The sequence below is a fragment of the Euprymna scolopes genome, chromosome 25 (assembly GCF_053919585.1).
Source record: "Euprymna scolopes isolate OS-2025 chromosome 25, ASM5391958v1, whole genome shotgun sequence".
NCBI lineage: Eukaryota > Metazoa > Mollusca > Cephalopoda > Sepiida > Sepiolidae > Euprymna > Euprymna scolopes.
Window position 1 is genome coordinate 29,469,213 of NC_136506.1, and position 15,169 is coordinate 29,484,381.

The 15,169-nt window shown below is 36.4% G+C and overlaps 1 protein-coding gene and 1 pseudogene across 8 annotated transcripts in view; one reads left to right on the forward strand and one right to left on the reverse strand.

Annotated features, from left to right (window-relative positions):
* The window catches only part of LOC145247308 (uncharacterized), a 537,232-nt gene that overhangs the window by 127,739 nt on the left and 394,324 nt on the right, over positions 1-15,169 (forward strand). The window lies entirely within an intron of this gene.
* Positions 11,742-11,874, reverse strand: LOC145247673 (U2 spliceosomal RNA; annotated as a pseudogene).

Here is a 15,169-nt window from a genome sequence, read left to right on the forward strand (position 1 = left end):
ATGACCTGCCCCCAACTCCTTTCTTTTGCTTTTTGTCTCACACTTCTTGCAAACTAACCCTAAGCAAATTGAAAGAAAACAAAATACAATAACAAATTTTCTTACATGGATTAGGAATCAATACTCAATCAGCCAAGAACAATACAGATTTTTTTGTAAGTGTTATTGTTGGAAAGACAGATGCTGAGATACTATACAATGACTAAGGTGAAAATCGTGTAGCCATTGTACCGATTCCAATGACCGTAGTTGCCAAGCTTGTTGGAGCAGGTATGGCTACATTGAATTCAATAGAATACAATAAAATACACTACAATTCAAAAGTTGTTACAAAAACAATAGCCAATGAAAACCAAAACAAAAAAAGTAGGCCAATATACAAAAGCCATCAAACAATAGTTAACAGTAGTTGTATTGACAAAAATATATAATGGATGTATATTATATAAGGTCGAGAAACGTATCTGTAATTTGATTGGCCCCTACTATTTTTTTTTCTTCTGTACCTTCTCTCTTCCTCATAAACATGATATTATCGTTATAGTCAAGATTGTCCACTCTTTTTGACTTCCAGTTTTTACTGTCTATTTGGCTGGATAATTAAACATGGTCAAGCGGACATGAAAGCCATTCTTAACATGGGAAAAGATGTAACAGAGCACGGACGCGTGTGTGGCTGCAGCATCTGTATGCAAATGACCGTGGTGTGTAAGGTGACGTCACAGCAAGGAAGAAGGAAAGAAAAGAGAAAAGGACAGAGATGAGACGTGTTACACATGTGGGCTGAGAGCAAAGACAGAGTACCATGTGTTCAACATGGCAGTCTTGTTAAGCATATTGGAGTACAAGAAGACTTTTGAGCAAAAAAGCATTATCTAGAAAGTACCTGTAAATAAACGTCTGTTGTTTCAACTAAAAAAACATAAGGAATCAAATTCTTTCCTTGCTTTTGTTTCTTTGCGACGGTGTTTACATGTTAACACATATGTAATGTTACAAAAAGAGGGGCTTTGATATTATCTGAGAGGAATCTAAGAATTAATAAAAAAAAGAACCATATCTTGCTTGTCACCGTTTCCTGTATGTGGAGCAGAAACCGGAAGTAAAAAAAAAAAAAGAGCAGACAATATTGATTATAACTGATGTTGCTAGTCTCAGTCTTTTCCATAAACATGATTATAGCATTAATTTATTTATTGCGGACTATTTTCCTCATCTTTTTAGTTATTGTTTCACAATGTTTCAGCCAACTATTCTTCTGGCCTTCGTCAGTAATGAATTCCAGTTAATTAAATAATATATATATGATTATGGCATGTTTTCTTCAGAATTGTCTGATATATTCCCTGTTTCCTTTGTTCCAGCTCGTTTTACTCGTTGGTCTAGTGGTCTTCACCAATCTCATTATAATACAGCTTCCTATTCCAGTAGCTTCTTTCCAAGAATTGCAGGCTTATGGAACTCTCTGCCTGTTAACAGTTTTCCTCCTACCTATAGCCTTGTTCTTTTCAAGATTAAAGCCAATAGGCATCTCTTATCTTTTTGAATATCATCTTTTGTCCTTGTTAGCTTCTTACATCAAGTAGCTTTATGCCTTGTCTGGAGCCAATTAATAAAAAATTATATTAAGTCAAAATAATGGTCAAGTTACATTCAAATATGAAGCAGTGGTTTATAATCTAGCATATAAAGTTATCTTGTAAGATTTTAAAAGTTGAACCTAAATAGTACTTAAGTTAACACATCAAAGTTTGACTCTGACTTGCCTATTTTTATTTGTTGTTATTGTACCATCTTATTGGTACTATAGTAAAATACTTTTATTAAAAAAAAAACTTATGCAGTCCCACCTTGACAAGAAATAATATGGAAACGTTTTCTAATTCTGACCGAAAAGTCAAAATCATATGCAAACAAATAAAAATTTAAAACTAAAATAATTTTACTGTAGTCAGAACAACACTGATTAAACATGGCTAGTAGTATAATCAAGTTTGATGTCTGTATTAGAGATAATTGTCTAACGTCGGACGCACTATAAGTCTGTACTTTTGGACTTCGCCCCCCCCCCCACCCTGTGATTAAAAATTATCTGCAAGCTTTCAAACTGAGCAGACGTTTTGTTTTACATTTTGCTTTTTAGCATAAGTTTGAAATAGTATGTTTTGTCAGTCCTTCATGCGTAAGTTTGAAATAAACGTAGATTCCATGAACAAAGCTTCTTTCTTAGAACTGCACGCCTGTGGAATTGTCTTCCGCTTTCCTGCTTTCCAGCTATCTACAATATGGTTGTATTCAAGTCTAACATAAACAACTTCTTGATAAGCCGTTCTACTTGTTAACAAATTTACCGAATTTCTATTTACTAACGATTACTATATTGTCCAATTTCGACTGTACACTCTTTAATCCTTATCTTCGAGTGGCCTCTTGGCCTTGATAAGTGATGATGTCTATGTAAAAAAAAGAATAGCATTTTTGTCAGTCCTTCATATATAAGTTTGAAATAGCATTTTTGTCAGTCCTTCATACATAAGTTTGAAATAGCATTTTTCTTAGTCCTTCATGCATAAGTTTGAAGTAGCATTTTTCTTAGTCCTTCATGCATAAGTTTGAAGTAGCATTTTTCTTAGTCCTTCATGCATAAGTTTGAAATAGTATTTTTGTCAGTCTGTCATGCATAAGTTTAAAATAGAATTTTCATCGGCTGGTGCTATTTATTTGTAATTTTATTGTCTCATTTTCTCATATATATGCACTGTCGTTTTTGTTTGTTTTTAAGTTATTAATACAAGTGATTTAATAAAAAGATAAGTTACCAGTGATCGGATTTAACATCTGGCCTTGCCTGGATTCTGAATTTTCATGTGCGCAATTTATCTGATATTTTCCAGCATCGTTCATCACCTATGCAAGACTACCTGTATTTCATCACCTATGCAAGACTACCTGTATTTCATCACCTATGCAACACTACATATGCAACACTACATGTATTTCATCACCTATGCAACACTACATGTATTTCATCACCTATGCAACACTACATGTATTTCATCACCTATGCAACACTACCTGTATTTCATCACCTATGCAACACTACCTGTATTTCATCACCTATGCAACACTACCTGTATTTCATCACCTATGCAACACTACATATGCAACACTACATGTATTTCATCACCTATGCAACACTACATGTATTTCATCACCTATGCAACACTACATGTATAACCACGAGTAGCAATTCGTTTCTGTTCGCTTGACTCTTGCTAGTGTGTAAGAATGTGTGTACAAGATGTAGAAAACTGGTATTTGAGTCATTGAGTTCTTTCGCCATGCCCCCCCCCCCTTCCTGCGAAAGGCATGAACAGGGGGACAGGGTTATAGAGAATACGTTCTTGGCATCCTTTTCAATGTGGAGAAGTCTTAGTTTTTCTAGTTTTTGGTTGTCATTTTTTTTTTTTTGGCCCCCCCCCCCGACAAAAGAAGGGTGGATCTGTAAATTCACCCTCGTCCGTTCGTTTGTCCGCATTTTTCTCAATAACTATACCTTGGAATGTTTTGAAATTTTGCACAAAAATTAAACATGATATGAGTAAAACAGTAGCAGAATGGATTTTCCAGGAAAACTCCGGTTGCCCCCCAACCCTAGGGGTAGCCTTTCAGACTAAAATGGCTAAAATTGACACTTTTGTGCTTATTAATAAAAGAAATTGATGCCTTGGATTTTTATAAAACTTTCTGAAAAGTTGTAACTAACTGATTTCTATATGAGTTTGTTTGTCTATACTTCGCGATAACTCTTGGGTCTGCCCCAGGGGCTCCTTTAGGGCTAATAAAAACACTCCATCTTTGGGACTATTTTACCATATTTGTCCCAAATTCTCTGTGTGTGTCTATTTAGCAGTTTTGCATGGTGCTGAACTCAAATTTAAATGTGTTAAGGCCTTGAGGACTTTTTGGGCTAAATGAGGGGGGGGCAAATGATGGATTTAGTCATTTCTTTTTTGCATAGTACAGAACTCAAATTTACATATGTTAAGGCATAAAACTGCACCGTTTGTTGATTTTCACCAGGATTTGACATGCCCTAGGGGACTTTGGGGGCTAAATGGGGGTGGGGTGAAAATGTGGAACTTAATCATTTTTTTTTTATGCCTCGTTCACTGTGCACTCATGGGGGACCATGCATGCTTCACTTGTTTTTTTTTTAATTGAAGTTTCTAACTTAGTGCCGGCTTACTATTGTAATGTTACACATGTGTTTACATGTAGACACTGTCACAAGAAAACCAAGACAAAGAATAAATCTCGCTTTTCTCTGTTGAAACAACAGGCATTTATTTTCAGGTACTTTCCCGAATAATGTCTTGTCTCTTATTCAAACGCTTCACTCTTAGCCCATGTGTGTAACATGTCTACTCCTGTCCTCCCTCTCTAACATGATCATCGTCTGCGCACATGTTCTTTTTATAAACGTTTTCCTTCTCCTTTGCCGTAACGTCACCTCACACATTGCTCAATCATTTGTATATGCCCTGTTACACTATTCCGACATAGACTTTTTTTTTTACAAAGGAATCACTACTTATCAAGGCCCAGAGGCCACTCGAGGATAAGTGTTAAAAAGTGTACAGTGGTCAAAAAGACAATATCACAGTAATCGTTAGAAGTGTAAATTTGGCAAATTGGATTACGTTAGGGGAACAGCTCATCAAGAATTTGTTTACATTGGACTTGAAGACGACCATATTGTAGTAAGCTGGAAAGCAGGTAAACGGAAGTGAGTTCCACAGGTGTGCAGTTCTAAGAAAGAATCTACATTTAGGTTTAGGCACAAATAAAGAGTGGGTGAAATTATTAATAGTGTTTTCAGCTAGACGAGTGTTTCTCGTGAATGTTTGGCGCGGGGGAGGGACCATAGATTGGAGCTCAGACGAGCACTTACCATGAAAATAATGATAAAGCAGAGACAGGCTCGCAACATCTCTTCTGTGAGAAAGAGGTTGCAGGGAAGAGAAAAGGACATCCCCCACTAGGCTACGAAGTCTATTTTGAATTCTGTCAAGGTAGGATAAGGTCTTCCTAGGAGCTCCTGGCCAGATGAGACAGCAATACTTCATCCTTGGGCTTGTTACTTTGGGGTTTTGAAACGATTTTCATTAGCTGAAAATACTTTGGGTTAACATGTTCTTGTAAAAACTTACTTGCTCTAGAAAGTGACGAATACAGCATCTGCAACAAAAATCAACAAAGAAAGATTTCTTTCAAATCACTTCGCCGATTCAACCCCCACATATGTAATGCACGTCGAATACTTTGTAGATTTAAAACGAATACTTTGAGTTGGATTAATAGCTGCCGGATGGCGGGGTAGTGTGTGTGTGTGTGTGTGTGTGTGTGTGTGTGTGTGTGTGTGTGTGTGTGTGTGTGTTTCTTTTTGCTTGTTAAATATAAAAAACTTGAACTTTTTCAGTAAAAACTTGATAGGAACTGCCTAAAGTTTAGTAATACAGACTATATTTTGAAAGATTAAAAAGAATATTGAACAGTACGTTTTTTTTTTTTTTTCAATCCTTAAAACTACTGCGTAAAATCTCATTGCTATGAACGCACTAATTGGTTTTCTTGTTATTTTTTTACCCACTTTCTCATCAGTATCGGTTTGATTCTTCTATTATGTCAAAGCTTTTCTTCCTTCGGAGACGCTGCTCATTCTACTTCCCGCTGAATGTTTCTGCGATCGATCCCACCTGCTGCGTTAAAAAGACTCCTTATTGATTACTTGTGCACCAGGATTTATTTTTATTTTTATTTATTTATTTTTTTTTGCCTTTTAGAATTCTTCAGTTGAAGAGACGATTTTATTTCATTTGAAGAACGCAGATTCTGTTCAGCTCTAAAATTGATCAACGTAACTGATTATATCCGTGCAGTTTCCTTCCGTTTCAGGAATAGTTTGCAAACAAATACGTTTTGTTGTTGTTGTTTTTTTTTTGTTTTTTGTATTTTCTAAAGATTAACAATTTTTATTTTACTTTTGCCATTTGCTTTAATTGCTTATTTTTTATTCTGATCGATCATCGATCTGAAAGAATTGGAATCAAAAGGTTATCTTGTTTCGTAATCAAAATTCTCGTCGTCATCATCTTCATCAGTTTAACGCCTGCTTCACATTCTGCCATGTGGTGGACGACTTTTTTAAAGATTAACTTCAAAACTAATCTATCTCTGGCAACGACTTTTTCTTTTCTTTTTTCTTCTCTCTTTTCCCCAAACAAGACATATTTCCGCTTGGAATGTAAGGAGGTCCTATTTAGGATCGTGTCTAACAAGGGATTTTTGGGAGTTGAGCAACAAGATTTTCACATTACATTTCAACTTCTGAAGGTTAATAAAGTCAGAAAATACAAGGTGAAAATTCCAAAGTCTAGCAGTCTTTCCGGGGTCGAGGAACCTCAACAGTGAATGCGTGAGATTTTGCTGCTTGCTGGGTTAGTTAAGAATATGTACGTTTAAGGGGCACAAGTGCTTGTAAAACAAGCACAGAGATGCAAGATTCCGGTGATGGGACAGAGGTTGGAGTTTGACCAATAGTGCTGAACCTATTAGATTGGACAATCCTTTACGGACCCTGTCTAAAAATGAGAGACTAGCGTTAGATGCACAAGTCCAGATGTGGCAACAATACTCCATGTATGGACGAATTGTGGCTTTGTGAAGATATAAGATACTCTCTGGTGTGAGTAATTTTTTAGCATGATAGCGAGAACCAACCTTCTTTGCCGCATTCTTGTCAATATCCTCAATGTATTTGTTCCAATTCATGTTGCCTGTGAATGATAGGTTAAGGAGTTTCACTTTCTACCAAGTTTCTCTGATGACTCATCCATTCTATCATCATCATCTACATAATCATATACATAATAATCATCAGCGTCATCATCATCTTCTACATAATCATATACATAACCATCATCAGCATCATCTATATAATCATATACATAATCATTATCATCTACATAATCATCAGCATTATCATCAGCTACATAATCATCATCACCATCACAATCAGCAACAGTAGCAGTGTCATCATCACAACCATCATGGTCTTTGGTTTAATATCCTTTTAACATGTTGACATGTGTTTGGTAACTTTTAAAAACTGACTTCCAAACTAACCTATCTCTGGCCAGGAATTTATTTATCCCTCTTTCTATCAAGTCTATTCTTATCACCCCCTCCTTCTCTCCCACTTCAATTGTTCTACATCTAAAAATGCCATGCTATGTCAGCGACATTCAATCTAGATGGGTTGAACCAGCTTCCCCCAAAGGAGGAAATTTCATGGAAATATCAGTTCATAAGCGGTCCCCAGTCACATGTATATCCCGGTCAGGAGAGATGACAGGGTTACATTTTTGCTGTTCTTGAAGGGAAATGTCGACATCCTTCTGCATACAGCACCTGGTATTTCCAAATGGTTACCCATCTGGTAGTGACTAGGCTCAACATAGCTTAACTTTAGTGATCTAGCAAGATCCAGTGTGTCAACATGATTATACCGTCTACAAACCTAAGAACTCTAATCCATTCTTTCAATGTGACCATACCATCAAAGTCTACTCTTCTGCACACATCTTTCTGTACTGTCCAGATTTAATCTCCTCTGAGGTCATCAGATTGAAGCTTTTATTAAAAACTCACACATCCATCATATTATTTTCATGTCATTTCTATCCATGAAACACATATCTCACTGCCGATGCAATCCTCTATATGTATAAGAGCCAGGTATGCCCTAAAATGGATTACTGTTGCTATATCTGGCTAGGAGCTGCTCGGCACACCCTATCCAACCTTGATAGAGTTCAAAACCGTCTTCAAAACCTAGTAGGTGATTCCTTTTTCTCTTCCCTGCAACCTCTTTGATACTTTCCCGGTCAAGGTCCTTCGGGGCCTGGGCAACAAGAGTCAAGCAAAGACCATACATGGGGGCAACCCCACATATAAGACCTTGGTCAATGTAGGGGCAACCCTTCATACCAATTGTCACTATCCAGCTCCCCTACTCCCCAGGGAGTTGGTCCCCATTTCCCCTTCATTCCTCACTTTAAAAATCGGCCTTGTGCCTAATTTGCTCGGTGGGAGAGCAAATAAATAGCCTTCCCTGCAACCTCTTCCCTCAAAAGAGATGTTACGAACCTGTCTCTGTTCTATAGTTATTTTCATGGCAATTGCTCGACTGAACTCCAATCTATGATTAACCCCTTTCCAAATTTCACAAAAAGCACTCGACTAGCTACAACCACTTTATACACTTTCCCCCACTTTCTATCTATGCCTAAATTTAAACACAGATTCCATGGACAAAGCTTCTTCTGCCTGCTTGTGGAATACTGTTCCACTGGCCTGCTTCCCGGTTGAATACAATATAGTAGCCTTTGAATTCAATGTAAACAAGTTCTTGTTGAACCAACGCATAAATAATCAAATTCCACTCAATTTATACCATTAACGATTACTATACTACCACCTTACATTCATTAATCATTAACCTTTATCCTCGAGTGATCTTCTGGCCTTGATAAGTGGTGACTCCCAAGTAAAAAGAAAACAAAAAAACAAAAAATTCTCAATCGTCATTAGTCAGGTTTTACTTCCATACAAGTAAACAGCCTAGAAAAACTTTTCAGCACTGTACAAAGAAGTTATATTAAACTTCCTAAAAACAATTGGTTGGTTGGTTGGTTTTGTTTTACGGCATACCAACCCTTTTCAGGTTATTTAATGCCGAATCCAGTGATTTTGAAGAACAATTTTTTAATAGAGTATATTTGTTTTTTGTTTTTTTTGTTTTTTTTAAGCCGGTTTCTATTTAACCCATAGTTGGGACCCTAACCGGTACTACCAGTCCAGATCAGAGTGAACCTGGGAGCAATGGCAATTAAAGGGTGGCTCCACACTCTCCAAAGCCCGCAATCTGGGGCCTCACCATCGGATATAGTTCAAGGTCATATCCAGAACCAAAAACAATTGGATTGTACAGGAAAATCTAAAAAATAGAATAATCACCCCTATTCTACAAGAAAAAACGGTTTAAAAAAACAGAAATGCATCTACGATATTCTCATCTCGTATTTGTCTCAGAATAAACAATAAATATAGCACCAGTGATCCGTCACCCTGGCATAAAACCAAACTGCATTTCATGTGTTGATTTAAAAAAAAAAAAAAAAAAAAAAAAAAAAGTCTGTTTGGCCTTAAAATGACGCTATAGTGATTGATAAGTTAACAACGAAACAAACTTCCATACATCATCAGAGCTTCTGAACAACATCAATAGCTTCACCATCCAAATATACTTTCTCCATAGATTGTTTTCCCCTTCTACTCCCTCTTCTGCTCACCTTTGACTTATTCCCTTTGTTTTTCTCTTCCTCTCTCTCTCTCATATCTTTTTGCCATGTCTCCTTATCACTGTTTTTTCTCTCTTGTATGTGCATAGTTTTCACTTACCCCCTCTCTCTTTCCATCAGTTTCTGCTTATTTTCACTCTCTCTATCTCTCTATCTATCTCTCTCTTTTTTGCAATTAGCTTATTTTACATCTCTTTTCTCTCTCTCTCTTTCTCGCCTATTGTTTATTTCTTCTCTTCTTATTTACCCTCTTATTCTTTCTCTCTTTTACCTTCTGTTTAATTCCCCTCTTTCTCTCCCTCTGTTCTTCATCTCTCGCTATCTCACCATCTTTCATTTACTCTTTCTTTCTTTATCCTTTTCTCCTTATCACCTTCTGTTTATTTCTCTCTATTATATGCACACTCTTTTCTCTCTCTCTCTCTCTCTCTCTCTTTCTTTTCCCACCTACGTACTGCCACTCTCTTTTCCTCTCTCTCTTTCTCTCTTTTTTTTTTTTTTTTTTTTTTTATACTCCTGTTCATCCCTAACAAGGCATATCGCCACTTGGACGTATAGGGCTACTATTTGGGACCATGCTTGAGAAAGATTAACAAGATATTGGTTTACATTACATTTAAACTTCTACATATCAGTACAGTCAGTGAAGCAGGCAGCAGGAAGGAAATTCCAAAGTCTAGCTGTTCGAGGGAAGAAAATATTAGAATAGAAAGCTTTCTGGCATTTAAGAACCGCAACAGTGAAGGGGTGAGATTTTGTTGCTAAGCGGGTTCATCGGGGATATGTATGTCGAGGGGACACAAGTACAGCGAGTTTATCAGAGCACATTCCACTAAAATATTTATAAAACTGGCACAGAGATGCAACATTGTGGTGATGAGACAGAGGTTGGAGCTTAGTTGACAAAGTGGGACCTATTAGATTGGAGACTCTTTTCTGGACCCTATCCAAGAGAGAGAGACTAGTGGTAGATGCACTAGCCCAGATGTGACAGCAATACTCCATGTATGGGCGAATGGTGGCTTTGTAGAAGTACAGGATACTCTCAGGGGTGAGTAGTCTTCTAATACGATAGAGGGAGCCTACCTTCTTTGCAGCAGCCGTTGCAATGTCATCAATGTATTTGTCCCAGTTCATAATGCCTGTGAATGCTAAGCCAAGGAGTTTGAAGGAAGAATTTTCAGGTAGGATGTTATTTGTCATGGATATCGGTGGTTGGAAAGGTGTCTTGTAATTGTTAGAGGAAAGCAGCTTAGTCTTACTAGCATTAAATGTTACCACCCATTTGCGGCCCCATTCCATCATAGATCATTCTTTAAGTTTTAAGCCATTATCTTGGATTTGTGTACATTCGGTCTTCCCTCTTGTCTGTTACAGAGCGTGGTGTCATCAGCAAATATATCTATTTTAAACACAATAGTTATGAATAACAGAAATAATAAAGATCCAATAATCGATCCCTGAAGCACACTCATATTTATATCCTGCTGTTTGGATGTACAGTCACTGAGAACAACCTGAATTTTTTCTTGTCTAAGAAGGATTTGATTATATTAAGTATTCATCCAGTAATATCATATGATTCCATCATGGTCTCTTTTACATATTTACCCCCCCCCCCGCTCTCTCTCACACACCTTGTTTTTTATTTCCTCTTATTCCCCTCTTCTCTCTGCTTAACTTCCTTCTTGTTTTCTTTTCTTTATTTCCTTTTGCTTATTTCCTCTCCCTTCTTCCTTACTCTCTGCTTATTTCCCTTTTCTTTCTCTTTCTTTCCTCTTGCTCATTTCCTCTCTTGTAACCTTTCGTTCCTATTATGCTATCTAAATCCGTGCGGTTGTAGTTTCGATTTCTTATATATATATATATATATATACACACTCCTCACCTCTCTCACTCTGGATCCCCTCTTTTCGAAATGTTTACTAAAACTTAATCCCAATAATGAAAGCATTGTCTGGAAATTTGGATTGATTTACGAAAATCAAATTCTTCCCTTCCAAATATTTGCGTTTTGCCAAAAAATCGACAAAACTTATCCATTTATAGATTCCGGATGAGAATCTCACTTGCATCTTGAAGGAATTTCAAGAATTTAACCTTACTTTTTGGAATTCATAAACAGCACAAATATCTTCCGTTGAGGATTTACTATTACTGACTGCATGTGTCGTTTTCGCTTCACCTTGTTCTTAATTTTGACCTTGAGAGTTGAGCAGATCCATTAACCCTGTATGACCTGAATTATAATGTACCTATTTACTATGCCTCCCCACGGGACAGAGTTAGACACCAGGGTCGTTTTTTAACGTGGAGAAAAGGTACAAAAATAAAAATTGTCTCAGTCATGAAGGATTTCTCCTCCACGGAAAGAGAACAAGAAATGGAAGTGCAGCATCTGAAGAACAGATACTACACTTTGATCTTGACCAAAAGGCCAAGAAACTGAATTATGATGTAGATGATTTAAAAAATATTTGTTGTTAATAAAAAAAAATATTTATTGTTAATTTTAGTTTAGTTTAAATACTACGATTGCCTTCAAACTGGAAATAGTATGAAGTTCAACAGTTAAACTACCACTGAGACTTTTTGTATTTCATAAACTTAGCTTGGTTATTATCCATTGTGCTTGAAAAAGTGTGTTTATGACAACAAACAGAATCCTCCACTCGCTGAAACAGATAGCGACATACTGAATGTAAGCAATGGACAGTTGCAATCTGGAGGTATCTGGCATCTACCCAGATACTGAACTAATACGTACAAGGCGTGTTTGTTTAAATCAATTCCCACTTTATTTATGTCGTTATATTTATTTATTTGCGACTGAACGAATTAGTTTAACCAGGTCATAAAGGGTTAAGTATCTATACATCTCTTAAAACTGGTAATAAGGGTCAAATTTATCTCCCTCTAATCCTTTTGATTGTACAGAGATCAGTTATCTGCCCTTGGTTTTGCTATCTATGTATGACAAATTAGGCCACAACAACTGGCTCCTATTCGTGTGATATTTTGGCACATTTTGACACATTACCCGAACATACTTCCTTTAAACTCCTTAGCCTAATGTTTACAGGGAACATGAACTGGAATAGATACATTGAGAGTATTGCCAAGGCTGCTACAAAGATGGGCTCTCTCTACCGTGCTAGAAAACTACTTATGCCTGAAAGTATCCGGTACCTCTAAAAGGTCACCATTCGCCCATGTATGGAGTATTGTTGTCACATTTGGGCTGGTGCATCTGCTATTTGTCTCTCACTTCTTTACAGGGTTCAAAAGAGAGTTGCCAACCTGATAGGTCCTGAACTTTCGTCTCGGCTTCAGCCTCTGTCCCATCGACGAAATGTTACATCCCTCTGCCTGTTCTACAAGTACTTTAATCGTGAATGCTCTGACGAATTGAAAGCATTTGTACCCCCTCAATGTGAATACCCCCGACAAGCAGCTCAACCCTCCCGATGACAAATATCGAAAAATTGGCTAAAAACGTTAATTCATTCATCCTCAACTGGACACTTTTCGACAAGGAGGGGTCGTTTTTTTTTTTTCGCCGATATTTTCGAAAGTCATTCCCCCTTTTCGATTGACTAGCCTTAATTTAAACCTTTGCTACTTCCGATTTGGTGATGGACGTAATGGCAAAGACATCACATTTTTTTTTCACTGTAGAGATTCCTAGGTGTAAGAAAGCCTTTTACTCTAATAGTTTCTTCCCCAGAACTGCTAGACTTTGGAACCCTCTTCCGGGATTTTGCTTTCCCAACTGTACTGACATGCAGAAGTTCAAATGTAATGTGAACAGACATCTTGCTACTCATCTTCCTTCATAATACCCCTGCAACTTATGTCCCCGTTGGTAGCTCCCTACTTCAAAGTGGCACTGTGCCTTGTTTAGGGTGAAAATTGAATAATAAAAAAAGTCATTCAAGAAACCCGGGATTCTAGTGTTAAGAACAACAAGCAACTGGTTTTAACCGGTCGGCTGAAATGTTTTTTTTTTTTTTTTTTTTTTTTTATTAAAAATCTTTGTAAAAGTAAACAGGTTTTTTTTGTTTGTTTTTTTTTTTTTTTTTTTTTTTTTATTATTTTATTTATTTATTTTTTTTATTTAAAATCTTTGTAAAAGTAAACAGGTTTTTTTTGTTTGTTTTTTTTTGTTTTTTTTTGCTAAAAATCTTTGTAAAAGTAAACAGTTTTTTTTTGTTTGTTTGTTTTTTTTGTTTTTTTTGCTAAAAATCTTTTTTTTGTTTGTTTGTTTTTTTTTGTTTTTTTGCTAAAAATCTTTGTAAAAGTAAACAGTTTTTTTTTGTTCTTTTTTAAAACTGACTGCACAAGATTTGGTGAAATTAAAAAAAATTGTTGATATCTTTCATTTTCATAGTATTTTTTTGTAAATATTTACTATTTAAAAATAAAAATAAATTATATAAATCTCACCTGTCTGTTTAAATGTATGTTTGTATGCATAAAACTTTCGACAGAGGCGAAGGATTTTTATGGGATCCATATCCTTTTGAAGCTCAACCCTCCCGATGACAAATAGCGAAAAATTGGCTAAAAACGTTAATTCATTCATCCTCAACTGGACACTTTTCGACAAGGAGGGGTCGTTTTTTTTTTTTCACCGATATTTTCGAAAGTCATCCCCCCTTTTCGATTGACTAGCCTTAATTTAAACCTTTGCTACTTCCGATTTGGTGATGGACGTAATGGCAAAGACATCACATTTTTTTTTTCACTTTTCTTCCTTCGCGGTACGGGTTCGAGCCTGCGTTCCTACTACTTTTTTTTTTTTTTTTTATTCAACACACACCTCTAAACACCCGGGCAACGCCGGGTAACTGAGCTAGTTTACTATAAAAAAAAAAGAAAATGCTTCCCAATACTTTGAGAAAACCGCAATATTTAGAAATAATGGAGATCAGTCTTCTGCATCTCAGTACAGACCAATTTAGTCTTCTGTATGTAATAAGTAAGTTGCTTGAATCCATGTTAAATAGAAAAATTGTCAATCACCTCAGCAAAAACCCACTTACTCGGTGATAAGCAATATGGTTTTTGTCCTGCGAGATCTACAGCTGACGTACTGACTGTAATTTCATATAGGATCAGTGAATCTATCAATAGGGGTTTCCCCTCAAGAGTAATAGCTCTTGACATATTAAAGACATTTGATAGCTTAGCATTAGGCTTCACCATATTTTTAGGTATGGATTGTTTGGGAATGTCTTCTCAATCATCAAATTTTTTCTCTCTAATAGGTTTTTACAAGTAGTTGTCAATGATCAGAAGTCCGAAATTCAAAGTATCAATGATCCTGAGCCCAAATCACGTTTTAAGTTCATTCGTAGACACAGATGACACAATTATCTATGGCAACACTTTAAAGGCTAACAATGACCAAGATCTCTCTCTGAGTCTCTCTCTCTCTTTCGGGCTTGAGCATGTGGTGCAATGGGGTAAAAAGTGGCTGCTTAATTTTAACGCATCCAAAACAAGGCTTTTATCTTTTCTCCATAAACATTTCGATCCCCACTTGGCCCTAATCTATATATTAATACGGTAGCGTATGTGTTATTTTCTGTGTGACATCTACATCCGGGTCGTTTAATTGTTATGTACTTCCATTTCTTGTCATAAATAATTTTACCAAGAATTCTTTATAAGTTTTGGTTTCACTTTCGATTATGGCTGATGGCACATAAGTCAACTAGTTTTTTTTATAAATAATTTGA